At 44.2% G+C, this 19,520-nt stretch overlaps 1 protein-coding gene across 2 annotated transcripts in view; it reads right to left on the bottom strand.

The window, feature by feature from the left end:
* The window catches only part of LOC100631082 (homeotic protein antennapedia), a 159,233-nt gene that overhangs the window by 111,630 nt on the left and 28,083 nt on the right, over positions 1-19,520 (bottom strand). Inside the window, exon 1 of one of the 2 annotated variants that reach the window (XM_003402146.3) lies at positions 4,054-4,532. The exons of the other annotated variant lie outside the window; for it this stretch is intronic. The gene's annotated coding sequence lies outside the window, so the exon portion shown is untranslated. Of the gene's footprint in view, positions 1-4,053; positions 4,533-19,520 lie in introns of those variants that run through there. 2 annotated transcript variants of the gene reach the window in all.

The raw sequence follows: 19,520 nt of genomic DNA, 5'->3' as shown, positions 1-19,520 counted from the left end.
TAAAAAGAAGATCTGGATCTGCGTGTTGTTCGTGTCCGATTAGATGATAGCCGGTCTCGTCGTCCGATTCTATTTCTTCGCGTGCTGAACTCGCGCCACTATCGGCGATCGGGATGCAACGTAACTCGAAGAAAAAACTTGCAGGAAGATTGTCAGCGTTGGAAAAATGAAAAACTGGTGCAGTCGAGGTATGGTACGGCGGAAAAGTAGCAAATTACAAGCGCGTGTATGGGGCGACGCGTTTCGTCGTTTCTCGCGTGTTACCCGATCGTTCTCCAGATGATCGTGCATCGATAAACGACGATTGTGCAATTGCTACCCATTGTACTCATTTCAGAAGCGGCGCTGCTATGAATACAATAGTAAATGTTTCAAGAACAAGACGTAAACGGCGTGGACACACGATGCACAACGTGTATCACGGTAGCCAACCGGGAGGGGTTTGCTGAAATTTTTATACGATAAAGCACCTAGCGAATCGTCGACATCCTCTAGTATGGCTGTATTTAGTCGTAATTGCAGATTATCTACTCTGTAATTGCCGCCTCTTTACGAGCTCGTGTCTAATCGAGCATCGCGCGCTCAATTTGCGAGAACATTAACACGAACGATCGGACGATGAAGACGCGAATGATCGAACGAACGAGATTCTATACAGACGCTCCGGCGTGTTCTGTAATTTTTGTCCGTAACAACGCGTCGTTAGGCAACTCGTCTCTCGATCATTAAATCCCGGATAGCCCTTCATTCAACGAATTACCTGAATTATAATACCCTTGTAACGTGGATGAAGTCGACCATAGATGGCAGCGTGACTTCTTTACCCGGGCTACACTGTACACGCCAACCAAGACAGAGAATTACCGTGCTAACGCTAATGTCACCCTCGCGGTGAGATAAGAAGCTCGAGGCGATTCCACCCTCTTCGTCCCTCCGATACTTTCTTATCCCGCGCCATGATCCTTCGCTTGAATTATGAGGGCGATTTTTATTATTCGTCCGCGCCTCTTCCTCCCGTTTCTTACTGTCAGCCAACCCTCTTTTTTCTATCTGCCAGCGCTCATAGGCGCCGACTCGTGGAAACTTTCTTCTCGGAAAACGAGGGTAATGGAGTCCAACATGAAGTCGAAGCTAGATAGAGAATAAAAGAGGAAAGGAGACGTAGAATGGTAAAGTAGGAACAAATTGATACGGAGAATTGAGTTTCGAACGGCGTAATTTCGGGTCGTCTAAGGAACAAGCACGATACGTAATTCAGCGATCTAGGTAAAACGATTGGCAAACGGGAATCGAGAATAGTTCCTCATGCCATTGGTAATTACAAGAGGAAGTAGACGAAGCTGTCGAAAGTAATTTAATCCGCAATTACTGCTCTCACGAAAGTTTATAGAAAAGTTTTGTACAAAATTCAGTATCGTTAAATGGTGTCCGACTTGAAACAGATTACAGATGATTTCTTCGTTACGTTTCGTCCGTTTCCCTGCGGCAAGGTAATCGCGCTCGATGTTGAAAAAATTGCCGAGCAATTAAGCGGAGACCTCGTCGAGCGCGGATGATAAAGCGAAATGGGATAGTCGGTAATCGGCAATGGGCCGAAAGACTGTCGAGCCACCCCGTAAACAACGTTACAGTAATGTACTCCCGCGGTGTTCACCCCGTCGTCGTGCCATCTCTCTTCGGCCGTTCACTACACAGCAACTATAATAGCGGCGTTACACCGTGTAACCAGTGCAACTCTTACTCGCGTTCGAGCGTGCACGCTCGCACACCTACGTACGTGTAGAAATAATACACGGCTTTCTAACGCGGTTGTATAAAGTGCAGAAGAGTGGGGAAATGGTATGTTGGTGCACGTGTATGTGTACGTATCGTGGGGGGTAGGAGGCGGCAGAGGAGAGACAGAAAGAGAGAGATAGGAATAGGTAGAGAGGGATGAAGCACACGCAGAGAGTTATGATGCCGCACAATTAGCAGTTCGTGTGAGAGAGATCGATCGCTGCCGAGAACATACATCAACGGTGTAAACGCAGGACACGTATCGCGTTTATATACGCGGAAACGCGACTGTTCGTACCTCCGCGTATATAGTACGTGTCCACCACCACCGTCGGCGTGATGAAACTTTCGAACTACCCGAAAATTTGTGTACTGTGCATCACTGTTTTTCTGGTTCTGTTGGATACGCGTTTCCAAACATTAGAAGTTCATCGTATCATAGACGCAACGGTTAGAGGATAGAATTACATAGGATAGAAATTTTACATATCAAATATGTCTTTTTATAATTTTATACGTTAGTTCGAATCTTAATGTCACTTGAAAGATATTTGGAAAGAGGAGAAGCATTTTCATGTATATCTCTTCATGTATATTTCATCCTGTGTTCCTTGCGACATTTTTAAATTGTATCTTCCTTTGGTCAGAAGAAGTTTTGACTCCTTGCACTCTGAATTTTATTTTATTTAGTATTTCGTTAAGTGTTTTATTTGAAATTTAGTTCAACTAAAAAATAAGAAGAAAGAAATTCATTTAAATACCAGTTTTATTCATACTATTGTTGTATTTCGTAATTTTTAAGTGTATGATATATCTTGATATAGCTTTCCTTTCGCACGTTTCACAAAAAAATGGCGGGACTCGACCTAAGATAAAAACTGACGTCGAGTCACACTCGATATAGGAGCACAATGGGTTAAATGTAGGAAGAACGCTAAAGAATTGTAATATTCGTAATTTTTCGTTCAGAATATTAACAGTCCTTTCGTTGGTTAAAATAAAAGTAGCAGGATCGTATAAGAATTATTTACAGATAATATAATATGTACTAAATTCTACATAAACAATATGAATATGTAGTTGTACATAAGTCAACAGAAGATTCGAATAGGGAGAGACTCACAGTGTTGTGCCTTGAAGTGGCAACGTTGTTTTGGATCGCTAGGCTTAAAGGTAAACAAACTGCGAGCAAAACATCGTCGCCGTTACTTGTAATCTTACACCGAAGATATGTTTACAGTTTTTGTAATACCACCGATCGATACGAATAGACGAACGTGCTCCTAGGACGACCATTGTAACGAGTTTATACAGTCGACTAACGAGCGTGTACAGATATTTAAAATGATTTTAATATACTCCGACTATTACGATTTTATCATTCGTCTGTTTAATAAACCAACGCGTACAATAATTTATCTGAGATATTTCTGTATTAAATTTAATATTCGATATTTTACTATGCCAGTTGTTTCGAACATAACAAAATTCTAACTTTGAAATTACACGGACGAAGAACCTTATTCATTGGGCGTCGCTCGAAAGAGGCGAACTGATGTTTTGTCAATGGAGGTAAATTAAACGATCGCAAAATTCCCGTGCCGTTAACACTATGAGAATCGCGGAGTGGGAAGGGTAGGTTGCTTGTAAATGCGTCGATCCGTCATGTTATCGTTACTTCCGTTTACGCTTCATTAATTTTAATTAATTTCTATAGCCGTTCGTTCGGCGACCGTCGATGATTCATTTCGACCGGGCTATTATCCCGTGTTTTTAACGGATCTGTCGTAAATGAACTTTCGCGAATTTGCGCCGCGAATTAAAGCGGGGGGATGCGTGCCCTGCGTGTCGAAAAACCCCATTTACATTTGGTGGACCGCGTAATTTATCGACGAGAGTAAAGATTACATAAATCGGTTGAAAAATAATATTTAGTCGAGCTGCATGAATTTTTGGTAATTTCACCAGAGAAAAATAAATGATTACTTATGCATAACTATAGAATATCTATCTAAAGATAGGAAGTACAAATGAAAATTTCCCCAATTTCTACGATGGCTGTATATTCCAAGATCAAATACTCGGCGTCACAGAAAACAACCATAATAAATCAAAAAATCATAAATCTATATTTATATATATTTTAATAATACGATCTTTAAAAGGCCAAGAAAATCTTTTCTTCTAAAATATTCCACGCGCGACTTCCTTCTTTCAAATAAACAACAAAGAAGATAAAGCCAATGAATTATTAAATTGCAAATCTCCATCGATTACCTGTTCCCGATGTGTCCCATTGCGTGAATTATCGCAGCAATCGTGTTCTATGCAGCATCACCACATAGAAGATGATTTCACGGATATGTCGGTCACTCGCCACACGCGGTAAAAAATAAACTATCGCATATTCTACGACCGAACGAACTGTGCGCGCGTTTCGGTAATAGATAACACTGCGACCGTTACCCTTTCTCTCTCTCTTTTTCTCTCTGTGGTGCACGGCAGTATTTCTCAAGGGCGCGTGCCACCGGGCTAAGTTACGAGGCGTTTATGAGCCATAAGCGATTCCACGGGGTAGATAGAGTTACTTAGACGAGTTATTTCACTACTTTCGTGTGGATGGCGCGAGTAGGACGGGCTAAGTTGACGCGTCTTACGGCAGCCTGGCTCGGCCGGATCAGAAGGACCGCCTGCGACTGCCTGATTTACTATGGTGGACCCAACGTGCCATGGACTCGCTCTACCCCGACTGCTATGATGGGATTTTCTGACGGGGGTAAAAGGGGGACTGGTTAGAATAGAAGGGTAGGGGTTATCGGGGTGGGGCTTACGAAATTGTCCCGGAACCGAGATCGAAGCTTGTGTATTTTACGTGTCACCACGAGCCAACTCTTCCACCAGATATCTACGTAACTTTTATATTCTTCTATTTTCGTTTATGTTTATTTTTATCCGTACACGACTTTTCCGTGGCCCTAAAGGTACTCGGGTATATTTTACTGTATAGAGTACGTAAACTTTAGCTACGAAAGTTTAGATTTAAGACAAGAACACTGTGAGCGACATTTATTTTAAATAGATGTACGTTTCTAGTTACTATTTTCAAAATTCTTCCCGAGAGATTATTTCAGATCGAAAGAATTATTTTGACAGACGAACGTGTAAAACGTTCATCGTGTAGTAGGTTCGTAATGACGGGAACGCGAATCCTTCTCCCATATTTCCCTCGCATAGTTACACGTTGGCTGTGCGCTTTCATTCTTACTTAGCGGCGACGAAAAAAAACCAGAAGCGCGACATTCCTGCATTACGTTATCCGACGCATCGGGTTGCCTTTTTTTTCCCTCGCTCGCCGCTTACCTAGAACCGTTTGCCCTCGTCTAGAACGCTGGATTCGGGCCCCACGATCGGCTCATTAAAACTGTTCCTTTTCCAAGAAAACATTTTTTTTCATTTTTATCAGATGTTCAAATAGGACGATCGCTAGATGGAAGAGTTCTGTTAAGCATCTGATAATTAAGTATCTAAGAAAAAATCAATTTTATTTTTAATCCTCACCACACACTTTTTCTTTATTGAGATATGTATAAATTTTTGTGCTCGACTAGGTTAGCTGCGTGGTAGCGATACTCGTATGTATTGAATATCAGTGTGCGGAAGTATGTGTGTGCTCGGCGTCTCGAAAACAAACGAACGTAAACTGTTCAGTTAACAGTGCGATATGAAAGAAGGTGAGAAGCGTGCAAGTTTGTATCGATGAATATCTTTGAGATCGTTTATCAAATAAATATAGAACTATCGTAATATAAATTCTAAATGAAATTTAACGTTCCTATACCATTATTTCGGCAATTAGGAAGCAAAATTCTCAACATTCTTCTAAATTTCATTCTAAATATAATATTAAACGAGAGGTAGATTCGTAAGGTAGAGAAGGCGAATCTTTATTATTTATATTATCATATAAAAAAGATTCAACAGAAATTTAATCACGAAGCTCGCGCCATTTCGTAATATCAGCTCCGGCAAAAATTTCAATAACTTTCGCACGCGGAAGCAATTGACGCGGAAGCACCCCTCTGCTGTCTTTAATTTCAATTTGTAATTCCATCGTTGGCTACCGAATTACGTGAATTCTTCGAGTCAATATCGTGACCATGGCCGCCAGGGGTGAGCGCATATTAGAATATTTAATGAGCCGAAATTTATCGTCTTGCCGGAGCACCTAGTACTTTTCACTATTTCCCAAAGTATTAGGGCGGAGTTTGGGCCTAGAACGGTACGCCTCGCAACCCTCCTCTAAATAGATTATGGTTGCACGCTCGCTGCCTGCCACTATGGAATCCGACGACAATAGCCCCCAGGGTGCAACCCTACGAAACTCGTAAGCATGCGAGCACAACGAAATTTTCTTTTTTTTCCTATTCGTCCGCACGTACAGTCTTTTCACGGGCCGATGAATTCCTTTGCTTAAATTAATAGCATTTATATGCCAACGGTGCGTCTTCCAACGTCCCGACGCCTCTATTCCGACGCTGGCATATGCGCCAGCACGATATTCACAAAGGGTTAACTTTTAATTGTTCGGAAGGTCGAATTTCTCGCAATAATTTAAACATATTTATTATATGTATATAATGGAAATTCAATGGATGGAAAATTTCAAATGGCAAACAGAGAACAAGCCACTCGACGATCTCTTCTTTCGAACGAATTTCAGTTTAGTCGAACGATGATTTATTTTTCAAACGAAATGTACGTTGGACGATGTTCAGCGATGTTCGCGTTTTGTCGATAGTACTCGAGCGGCGCTTGATTTTCAACACGGATACGCTTATCGTGGACAAAGCGCACTCGACGTCGAGACAGTTGGAACGATAAGAAGGAAACTCGGAGCCGGCGAGGTTAATTATTATTCAAGTAAGTAAGATCGCGATAAGAACGAACTGACTAGCCCTAGCCGGTTTCGAGCATCGGCATGCGAATTAAGCAATCATAGACAGCGCGGTGAACGCGCCATTCGTCACTCACTGTCAACCGAAGTTTCGTCGTGAGCAGCATCGTTTCCCAGTTCTGTTAGAATTTTATGTAAAACGTTGTAGCCACGTAGCGGTTGCATAATTGCGATTTAGCACGCGCTGACTCGAAACGGAATTGCGATTTTTTTATTCTCATCGTCATAGGTCGATTAAGCTGGAAAAAAAGATTTAATTAACTCGTCAATATCAAAGGCAGCCGAATTAAACTTTGGACCGGTTATCTTTTAACGGTCGCGGCGGCTCCTCTTTTCGTGTCCGGCCTAAGATGGAGGACGAATCTCTTTTCGATTGCTCGCGTGTCGAGAGATGCAAAATCCACGATGCTGAATATGCTTGCCACAGTTAAATCGCTCCCTAAATCCCGTAATTTTCGAATTGGTATTATCGGATCGATAGAAGCCCGTTACGAGCAACCGGTCATCAACTGCGATAGAGGCGAAACGGGATGAAGATGTTGAGTCCGGTTCTCTTCACGCTTCTCACGACCGTTTCGCTTTCTTAAAAAAGACAGCTGCGGGCATCGGGTTCGAGATTACTCCGCTAGGTGATTTTATTGCGACTAATTTTTTCGTCCTTCCTTCGGATATCTCGCGTCGTTAATTGCAAGGATGTGCTTTGATTTCGTTCGCGCACCATTAGAACGGAATAAAATCTAGAACGAGGAATATTTAGTGTCACCTGCAACAGGAATTCCAGAAAACGAGAACGAGGAAGAAATAGATGTACGTTGAAACACGTTCGAAAAATCCCAAGTACGCGCTCTTGGAGAATGTCAATTATCGTTTCCGACAACAATCCAAGATAATCGGTATAAAGTAGAAAAACAGCGATGCTGCAAATTATTCAGAAAATACCAACTATTGCATTTGCCAATAGTTCCATCATTTCTCCCTCTTTATCTGTCTCGTTACAATTTGTAGAGAATCGTGGATCTTGATGGCCGAAATATTGTTATGGAAACATTAAGTTTACAGTTTGCGTTAATATTAACGTAGACACATATTTATTTTATAAACGATTTCTAGAATATTCATCGATACACACTTGCACGCGTCTCAGCACTTTCTTCCATACTCGACCTTTCATCGACTGTTGACCGACTGAACTGTTTACATTCGTCTGTTTTTTAGTCGCCGCGCACACACATATCTCTACACACTGATATCCACATACAAATATCTCTACTACGCATTTAACCTAGTCCAGCACAAAAGTTCTACGTATCTCAATACAGTTATCCATTTTTAGAACGAAGAAACAATTATGAAAACGAGTTAGAAGAGCAAATGGAAGAGGCGATTTCTCGTGCGAAAGTGGAAAATGTATCGTATTAGGTTGGCAACTAAGTGACTGCAGCTTCTGTCATTACCGCCTAACGATAAAATCCGCAGTCACATAGTTGCCAGCCCGATGCAACAGTCTGCAAAGAGAATTTTTCTTTCGAGTAGCAAGATCAGATCTTGCAGCGAAGGAACAAGTTCGATTACACGGTGGCAGCGCGAGCCACAGCCTCGCTGTCGAAGTAACTGGCCGGCGCAATTAGTCGGACGCATCAATCTGAATTCGCGGCGAGCTTTGCCTCGATGGTTGATTGGCCCGGCTAGAATTACACCGCGACGACCACGCTCTCGGTTGCCGAGATGTAATGTTGTCTCGACTAACGACGAGAAACCAGTATATTAACTACTCCGTATTGCCAGTTCTGTCAGACTAGGTCCACTCTGTGTACACATGGCATCGTGTAGAGAAGAGAAGCTGCAGGACGATTGTAGACAGGTGGCGAGGGATGAAGATGGCCCAAACAGAAGGGGGTTGATATCGTACCTGGTGCGCGGTAACACGGCGACGGTGCATTACGTAACAGTAAACTCCGTACTCAGGATTAGGCGAGCACGTGTAGAACGTTAACGCGCGTTCTGGGGCTGCTCGGTTGTATCCTGGCGCGCTGTTACGACCGACACCCCTCTATCGCTTGACAGGCTGAGAGAAGGGCGGGGGAGGGGGTGGATACGGTGGCAGAGGGATGACAAACGACATCACCGGTTGGCACGGCGTTACGATGCCGAGATCCATAACTGTCATCGCTTCTAAACTGGATCTCTGCGAGAATTCAGATTGCCCGAACGTACCTCGCCGACAGGTTGCGAAAATCGCGAAACGTGTTGAGTGATTGAAACGTACGCGTCGCGATACAACCGGTGATCTATTGACCGGTGATAACGAGATGGACGCGGTGGAAAGACTTGCAGCTACGAAATGACGGATCCCCTGGCCACTGCAACAGTGAGCCCCGCGTCTTCCACAGCGGTTCGTTTAAAATATGACGGCTGTTAACGAACGCGCGATAGACCGGCCTTGTTAATTCTCCTATCGAGATATAGTCGTGACCTTGGAAAACAGATAATTCTGACCCCTTAATAACTTCAACATGACACGAATATCGTAGCATCGTGGACAGATGGCCTAGGAAATACCTGAACCGTAAACAATGTTGCGTGGAAGCCTAAGTGCTGACAGGCCATCGACATGCCGTCGCTCCTTCGGTCGAATTGTTACGCGGAAAAAAGACCTATGTGACCCTGGCCGTTTGACGGTTGCGGAACACGTAGGTGGTGGGGCTGTGGGAAAGGACAAAGGGATGCTTAAGGGAGAAAGACGAATTAACAGGGAGTCGTGAGTTGAGAAGTCAGAGAATGTCGTCAGCGTTGTGGAGAGGGATGGCCCGCGTGAAAGAGTGTTGTAAACCATTTACCTGTCTTAGTTTCCTGTTTAATACGATCCAAATAAATACAACAATCCTACAATATTTATGGAACATCGACACGACGGGAAGGACAATTCTCATACAATATACATGTTCCTGAAGAATACTGTGTTGCGCAAACTCGTATGGAGACTCAGGATTGCCAAGAACGGTAAAGAAAACTAGATCCAAAAATGAATAACGTCAGAGCAATGAATAAATTTGTTAGAACTGTTGAGAATTGTGGATCTCGATGGCCGAAATATTGTTATGGAAACGTTAAATTTACACTGGGTATTATTATTAACGTAGACACATATTTATTTTATAAACGATTTCTAGAATATTCATCGATACACACTTGCACGCGTCTCAGCACTTTCTTCCATACGCGACCTTTTGTAGACTGTTAACCGACTGAACTGTTTACATTCGTCTGTTTACATTCGTTAGTTTTTTAGTATATCTGCACACACTGATATCCACATACAAACATCTCCACTACGCATTCGACCTAGCCCAGCATATTATATTATTATACATATCTCAATAAGGACGATTATACGTAGCAATGTTAGGCGAAAGGAATCAACGATGAGATACTGTTCGGGTGACGAATCGTTTTTTCAATTACACCGTGTTAATTAAATTTGAGCGCCGCGACCAGCAAGCTCCGCCGTGATACGACACTATTATTCTCGGTAAGTTGGTGGTAAGAAGCGGTGGCGCGCGCCGGGGCAAAAAGTTCAGCACACTTTCGTTGGTATCGCAAGAAGGGGAAACAGGTAAGAAGAACAGGTTGGCATAGAGGGTAATGGAACACGACTTCTCGTGCGCTCTCGCGAAAGAGGGAGAAGGCAGGCGAAGCAAGCGCGACCACAAGGCCGCAACCGCAGTGTGGGAAGTGAAACGAGCCGAGTGGCGTAGCTTTTAATGGACTGAGGGAAACAACATTAAGTTAAGAGCAAAGCAGGGTGTGAGAATCACGCGGAAATAGTCGTGGCCCGCGCTGGACCCGGCCAAAACGCAGCTGAGCAAGTCACACGGGGTGCACTACGATTCATAAACCACCAATTGCCCCGTGCACTCCGTCTCTAGCTGCAGAAACCATTACCACCTAAATATCGCTTCTTTTACCGTGTATTTCTTAACTGTCTACCGAGAACTCTTCGGTGGTTTTTCAGTCAGAATCGTAATATCATAGGAACAGTGTATCACGCAGACGTCCTCGAGGTATCGGCGGAACAAGATCTTGCGAGCAGTTCGACGTAGCAGGGGACACGCAGGCAATTTATCGAATGATAAATTCCAGCAAGATAGGATCACGGTTAGATTAAACGACGATTCTTACTCGCCCTACCGTTTCTACCACCTACGCCATCCACAATCCCCGAAGCAGCGAAATTAAATATAGGGGCCGAATTGCAGTCGCGGCTGCGGTGATATAAGCTCCGGTTCTCCTCCCTCTGTCGGTTCTCCAGCGACGAAAAAGTGGTTCCAGCATTTCCACTCCCACAACTGTTCGCTACTTCTTTCGCCCTTATCTGCCACCGCAGACTTTCCCCTCTACTATCGTCTTGACAAACACCTCCCCCTTGTATCTGAAAGCCACTCGTCCCGGCAACCCTCCGATTTAGATGCTGGCCCTATGGCGGGGCAACCGCTATCGCGCAGAAAAGGCCGCTCCTCAGATAAGCAATAACACCGGGCCTGCAGTATCAACATCCGCTATCCAACCAATCCCAATGATTTAGCTATTTTCCATTGGGAGAACTGGAACGTATCAGCGTAAAACACGAAAATACAATGCTCGCTCGATGGAAATAGTCGCGGGCTAATGATAAGACTGAGGTGGTATGTGTTGTCCGTGATAGTTGTAGTTGCTGGCTGTAGATGTCGCTGCTGAGCTACCGCTAATTATTCTTTTATTTTGACGCGTGGAAGAAAAATCGGACTCACGGGCGCCGGGAATCGAACCCGCGTCCCGAACGTTAGAAACCTAAGACGCTAACAACTGCGCTACCGTGTTCGTTAATAGTTAGCGTCGAGTGGCGGTATTTGTTGTCGAGTGCCGCCACAAAACTAAAAACGATGGATCGACGTCTGGATTCCTATGACCTAAATCATTCTACGAAGAGAAGTAGCTATTCGAAGGTATTCTGGCACTCGTGAATGCTGACTGCGAAATGTGCGACGACCGTTTTTCTCGGTGGGATAGGTAGCGCGATGGCGGCCGATAAACGTGGCCGGTTGAAAATCCAGGATTCACCAAGGCGATCCGCAAGATAACGCTAATTCCGGATATTTCGCACCCCGGACGGTGATACGTCGAGGCCGAGGACTATGCCCCGCTAGACATACCCCTTGCAACCCCTATCATGGGAGTAAAGGGCGGCAGCGTGAGGAGGGTGGACGAATGTGCGGGTGAGTGGAGAGCGAAAAAGGGAGAGAGGAAGAGAGATAGAGGAGAACGGAGCGGAGCAGAGCAGAGCAGCAGCGTGCTGCCCGCACCAGGCGCCCCTTCGCATATTTCACCGGGAATTTACGAGCCTCGATACGACAGGGAAATTGCAAGAATGGCGGAGTAATCTATCTCTCCTTGCCTCCGTCGGCTCTCTCTTCTTTTCCCAGGTTCCCTCCTCTCTCGAACACCCTCCTCTTCTCGGACGTGCGCGCGCGCGCGCGCGCAAGCTAGCGCGCCCACGTAAATGTTCCCTTCCTTACTACGCGCAGCGTGTACCGTGCAGAAGCAAGAAAATTCCGCTATCTTCCCCTCTCCCCGTGCAGATAAAAGAGATTTGTCCAACCGGTCCGAGTTACCGCGACCACCTAATTGTGTTATCGAGATAACCAGTCGATCCGTTATTCGCTGCCAAAGGATTCCGGCATCGAAGTCACGGAGCCAACGGCTTCCTCTACATCCCCCGGAGACTCGTAAATGTTCATACTTGTCGCGTACTATGGCGCTTCGGAATAATCAATGCGCTCGCGACCTTTGAAATAACGTCGAATGGAAAGAACAGAGTAAACCGAACGTAATCCACGAAAGGATTGGAGTTGCGAGCATTCAACAGCTGGCGAACCTAATGGGGTAGAAACCATCGAAATGCACGGTTTCGGTTCTCCGTTTAAACTCTTCCGTGCAACAGGGGTCGCAAGCCATTGATAAGTTAATTAATTGCCGGGATATATCTGGGTAAGCGACGTGTAAATCACCAACCGGTCAAAACAGTAGGGACCGGCAACACGTGCTTCACCCTCTTATTGCGTAATAATTGCGCGGAAGAGTGCCATGCCAACTCTCGCCGTTCTGCTTTATCGCCATTTTCCATCCTTCAACCCGCGAGCTGACTAACGACTGATACGTCGCTGCACGCAATTGAACCAGATAGACCGGGTTCCTGCAGCCTCCTGGAGGCAACAAAAACAACCGGAGTTAGTATTGCATAGCGTGGCGACTGAATTCTCGTTACGTACACTGAATATTTTTCAACCGTACCCTTTTCCACTGTACAATTTACCCGTTTTCGTCGCATCATAATGGTTACGCCACGAGGCTTAGTACAGGTCGTATTTCTAACCGTCGCTCGCGAACCTACAGTGTCGCAGACGGATCGCCTTATCTGCCCGACGAGGAAATATAAGCTCGAAATACACAATATATCGACGAGCGCATAGTTGTCGCTAAGCAGCGAGTTCCAGAAACGTCGATTTCGGTCCGTTATTTCGTCCACACAAAGAAGGTGGCACACGTGATCATAGGCGCGAACGGTGGCGTGACTCGAGCGTAGTGGGGGTCGTCTCCCCAAGAACACAAAGAAATGATCGAAGGGCAGTCAGTCTCGTTCGAAGATTCTAACAGCATACATCGAGAGGTCTGATGAATAAAGTCGCTAAGTCTAACGAATATATCGAGAGATGTCAGAAAGTCGAGTCGAACTTCTGTAACGCATTAACTGTATTTATCACTAAACAATTTGTAACGCTTTTATTATTATATTCATTGGTGTTAAATGTACAAGCTATATTAACAGGTTAATGCCTGTTAATACAATGTTAAATTCATTAAGCTAGTTCTGTTATCTTAACCGAAACAGGGGAACTATCGGTCGATTATACGAATCGTGGCGAGAATTTACGCCTGTCGCTCACGCGTTTTCCTCGCGACCGCGTCCCTTCGCGAATGGTCGTAACAATCATGGTCGGGGAAAACCAGTGGACACGATTCGTTCCGCCAGCAACCGGTCAGAAACTGGCTGCATTCGTTTCGCAAAGAAGGTTCGTAACACTAAAATCACGAAACTCGAACATATCTAGGTACACGGCTCGTGCATTAATTCACGTCGAACCGCGTTAACAGATATTAGCTAAACACGGTTCGTCGTGCTCGCACAATTCCATGGAAATCCTTAAAGCAAGTCGGATGTGTATACGTGTGCTAAAGTTACTTGCAAGTGGAACTAGCGAGGCAAGGACCGCGAATATGTCGGCGGAAATAATTACGCGTAACGTAGCCGGGTTTCCTCGAATTCTACATGTCGAGTGAAGAACACCTCTGTGTCGGACGCGAACCTTTGGATAAGGGGGTGGGCGAAAGGGATGGTTCGGGGCAGAGACGGGCTAGTCGAGGGAAAATACTATAGGTAACGGTACTTGCTGTACATGGATAATACATAGACAGAGGAAGGGAAACCCCCTGCGCTACGGGTTAGCGTGTAGCTATATCTACATAACGTAGTGTAGCGTAGCCGCGGCCGCCGGTCGGTTTAATTTAACACAGCAGCTGTAATCCCATCCATTACGGCCGCGGTAATATACGATCGCTCGAGATTCATACTCCGTTTTTTCACTAATTAACAGACGGGACAAATCGCTCCGCCGATTCACCTCTCTCCGCTCGCTAGCGGCCCAAGCCACCCCCTCCCTGCGGAAAATGGCGCGCGCGCTCTTCATTCTCTTCTCGTCCAACAGCAACAAACGCTTTGTTTCTTCAGGCTAAAATTTACCCGCTGTTTTACACCAGTTTCATTCGGCCCATCATTTTCACCCGTCCGTTCGTTCATTCGCTCGCTACGGTATATACGTACACGGTACACGCTATCTATAGATATAGATACGCTCGTTCTCCGACTCTCTCGTCGCTCGTTAAATCTCCTCTAGCAATATTCGCACGTTCAGGCAGCCTCCGAAGCTTCAGGGACACACTCGATACATTCAGCACCGGAGATCTTGCGATGTTTATAGACTGACCGTTTGGATAATTCGGGGAAGGTCTCGTTGAGTTTCCGTACGGCAAGATTTGACGAGATATGCTGGCTCAAGAGATGGATAAAGTGTGAATGTGTTAGGTTGTTGGAAAAGTCTCTTTCGTTTCGTAAGGCGATAATAGATGAGCAATTTTCTTTTATGTCTCTTTATTGGATTAGGTGTGACCCTATTCTATTTCTGATACAAACTGATATAAAAGAAAAAACATTGTGTGTCTATTATTTCCTCATAAAACGAAAGAAACATTTTGGACAACCTAACATATTAAGTTACAGCATGTTCGTCAAATTAAACACTTTGAATTCTTATTGCTTCGAGCCTCGTGCAGATTAGCCAAGACAATTAAATTCAAGCGACTTGATTAGCGAACAGAAGGGTAGAAACTTGATATTGTAGCAAAGTAAACAGACAGGGTAGTTTCAAGTTGTTTGAATGCAGATAACATGATTAATTTGAAGGTTTCACTGTTACTCTTAGCTTGTAACTAGTGTGCGAAGTTCGCTATACCGTGCAATTGTATAGATGTGCACCGTGAACGAGTGTTTTCCCAGAACACTAAACCTCTTGAAAGCCTTAGAATGAAACCGGAACACTTCACACTAGATACCATATCGACACGTTTTTCTTTCTACGTTTTCTAATGAAGTTGAATCACCAACGAGGCTTCTTCCTACACAATACTAGAGTATAGTATTTAAAGTGAAGTGAAACAACGGGGTTCCTTATCGTTGCGGTGGCGGTCGTTTTTCTCACCCGTCGAGAAGAATAATTAAGGATCATCGATCGATCATTCCGCGCAAGCATCGCGATCCCGTGGCGTTCGAGCAGCCGGGAATGCTATGAAGTAATAACTCTTGCGTCAATACAGGAGGCGTGACGAACGCGGCAGGCCACCGATCGTCTCGTAAAAACCGATCCGAAAGAAATAATTAACGCACGTTAATCAACCACTTGGTCGGTGAAATTGGAACGTTTCTGTGGCGGGGCTCGAAGAAGCACTCCATTAAGAGGACTCGAAAGGGGAAGGAAGAATTTGCGAGAGTGATTTGTGGTACGCCCTACAGTAACCAGTAACACGATAGAGTGATAATAAATACCTTTAAAACTGATAAGCTTTCATCCTGACTTTAATCGATCTTTAATCGACGAAATTTAATTTACAGACGAGTTCGTATTAATACACTGAATGCGGTATCGATACTGTTGAGAATTTTGCATCTTAATAGCCGAAATAATGGTATAGGAATACTAAATTTACAATTAGAATTCATATTAGAATAGTTATATATTTATTTGATAAGCGATTGCAAAGATATTTATCGATACACACTTGCTTCTATATCCGACTTAACCGATCAGTTTATATTCATTTGTTTTTCAAACGCCGCGCACACATACTTCCACACACTGATATTTACATACGAGTATTACTACTACGCATGTAATCTAGTGTAGGCACATAAAATGACACAAATATGGCGGCACTCGACCACGGGACTTTGCAACGGCTTCGCGATACAAAGCGCTATACCTTCAAAGCGTAAGGTCGACATGCCTAATGTTCCATCGATATCCCTACGGTTCTTTCGCCGAACATTCGGAAGATTGCGTACGTGGTAACCGTCGCGGGCATCTAATAAACGCGTGTGTAGTGGGGATATGGAGGGGAAACAAAGAAATGAACCGTTTGCTTTCGAAGCAAAGACTCATTCTGCCCCGAGCTGCGAAGTGCGAAAGGTTAGCGTCACAGCGAAGCAAACACTATTACAGATACGTGATTATAACTCTTGATAGTTAATCATTAATTGTCGACCGTAAATTGTTGATAGTTTAATAAACCTTTTTGTTGAACATCAAGAGTCTTCTTGTGGGCCCCTTCACCAACAACCATCTCGCATATCTCAATAGATACATATACGTTTGTTTTCAATATTTTCCAACAATCTAACGTGTAGACGTTTTAGAACAAACAACAAATGAAATTTTTTTTAATAATCGTAGAAACTCTCCCGTATTGAACATGTTAATTAATAAACGACCCACAATTCCCGGTCTTTGTAGACCAAATTTAAACGACTTTCCTCAACGCGATAAATATTTCTAATTACAGGATTTCGACCAGCGTTATTTGTACGTATCTGCAAGACGAATACTTTCACGTAACGCGCAGAGGAACAGCGTGACGAGGAAAATCGAGGAAGTTTCATGGCCTGCGCATCGGTGTCGAGGGTTGGAAGCAGACGCAGAGGTATGGCAAGCACGTGGCACACGTGACTACACGGCGCATAAGGCACTCGAACGTGGATATGGAGTGCGAAGATGAAAGCGGAAGACAGCGCGCGAGAGAGGCTCTCTGTACGGCAAAGGGGAATCCAGGGTGGCCGGAAAGTTGTCGGTATAACGCGAGCCGCTTCTGCCTGTTGTCGAGTTTGCGCATTCACCCGGCCGGATTTAATTGGATGGACACCATCGCTCGGTGCTTAATTAACTAATTAATTTCGCGCGGGATACGAACGCGCGGAAAGATACCGCCGGCTGGTCTCTTTGCTTTTAATGACTTTGGTAGCGCGCGTTTTCAAACTTGAAAATTCCATCCGTTCATCAACCGAATGAAAAATATGATATCTAAAGCGAACACGAACGAATTGCAAGTTCATTGGAGAAAGACACACCGAGGGAAGATTATTCGCGTGGCGTGACGGCGGTCGTTTACGGAGGAAAACATAAATAACCATGGCGAAGACAGACCACCGTGCGAATTTAAAAGCGTCCCGCTCAGCGGCGCGACCGCGTAAATTCGTTCCGGTTTAATTAAATTTAAATGATTGTTTCGGCTTTCGATTCAAGTGGCCGAGCTCGTTCGTCACCAGGGGACAAGCGAACGCCAGAGTCCAGTAGAAGCCGCCATTTATCAACGGGTTCGCATAAATCGCCGATATGAACATCCGCGCTGCTCTCTAAGCTCGCACGCGCGTATACTTTTCGTCGGGACGCTTCCTGCAATTATAACGAGGCCCATCTCGCGGCACAGCGCCACCTTTGTGTCGTCTGTAAAGAGAGAACGACGGAGGTAACAAGCGCTGTCCCCTTGTCCTTAGCACCGTAGTGTCGTTCATCGTGTTAAAGCGGCCGGGCAAAATTTTCGTTTCATAAAACACATGTCACCGTCGCCGCCATGGCGCAAGAAAGTCGCTTGCTCAGAGGGGACACCAGAGAATAGGCCACGGCTTTTAAGGGTGGTAAAAAAAGAAAACCTCTATTGCCAGCCTAAGTGGTGAAGCGAGGGTGCGAGTAACCGAGAACGCCGAGGGAAAGAGTTGGTTCGTTACGGGTAAAGGATAGGCTTTAAATGAACCTTTAAAAGCGAAGCAGGACGAAGAAGAAAGCGGTACGCAGTGTATGGAGCACGGGAAATTAACTTTCGTCCAAGTTTTCCATAATTTGACACGAAAGCAGAATTCATAGTAGCTTGCACGATACGGCGAGGTGTTGAATTGACTTCCAATTTGTGGAGGTTTAGGAGAAGCGAAATCGGCCTTCCATACGTTTTCTTTGCAATGTTCAACAGGCTTACATTCGCTAGCTGTTTCATTAGTACAACACCAGTAGACAGGGCCCCCTGTGCAGTGCTTTATATGACCTTTTTCCTACGATCCTTTAATTCGCGAATTTTCCAAACATACTGTTGAATAATCATTGGGTTTATTTTATTAAATATTTTACTAAATATTTTGTAAATATTTTCGTGCTTCTTGACGATATTTATTATGCTTTGCCCATAGCAATTAATAAGCGTAGCGCACTTATGTTCTTTGTTCGCTGGTAAATGTTTACACACTTTAGACGACACGTCCAAAAATTCACGATTTGCGCAAAGCGCATTCTGTTACAGAAGCTTCGATTTCCTCTGTATACAATGAACAACATCCAAGTATGGTGCAAACTTGCTTTGACATCTTTTGCGACGACATCAATTACACCCAAATGATGCACAACAAGTGCTATCTGTAGTCAATCTTTTTCGTTATCGGTAGAACATTTTCTCTTGATTTTATTGACATATTGGATTAATCACTTCCTAAAGTTGCTCATTGTTGAGACATCAAAACGTGTCACGCAATATATTTCAAACATCCAAACGATCGTATACCGTTTCATGCGAAAAAATCTACTAAATGCATTGACAGTGAAACGGTATTTCATGTACGGTTTTTGCAAGAATTATTGTTATGTAAGACTCGGGAAAACCACGCACGGGTTTTCCTTCGGTGACAGTACTTCGGCGGACTGGACTGCCGAAGTGAAGGGTTGAAGCACTGAATAGCCTTGTAACACGACGTTCTTCTTTTTCTGATAGAAATCTGGAGAAGATTGCAGTGCACTTGAGTCTAGTTGTTTCAGATTTCTGTCGATTCTCTTTCCATTGATACATTATTAATACGATTAATTAATTAATTCTCTGGTCGATATTATGGAGATGAGATGATAAAGTATGCGCAATAATTAATACACATTACACGTGCAGAAAATCCATAAAGATTTTATTTATGTAGCTTATTAAAGAATAATCGACGCGAATATGAAGAATGCGTCGATGTTATCAGAATGATAAGTAATTACGCTTTTCTACCGATAAATTCCAATTAATTTCTACACTCATCAACTTACAGTTGGCCGGTCTGAACTCGATATAT

Source organism: Bombus terrestris, chromosome 18 (assembly GCF_910591885.1).
Source record: "Bombus terrestris chromosome 18, iyBomTerr1.2, whole genome shotgun sequence".
Classification (NCBI taxonomy): Eukaryota; Metazoa; Arthropoda; class Insecta; order Hymenoptera; family Apidae; genus Bombus; species Bombus terrestris.
This window is presented reverse-complemented; position numbering and strand designations above follow the sequence as displayed.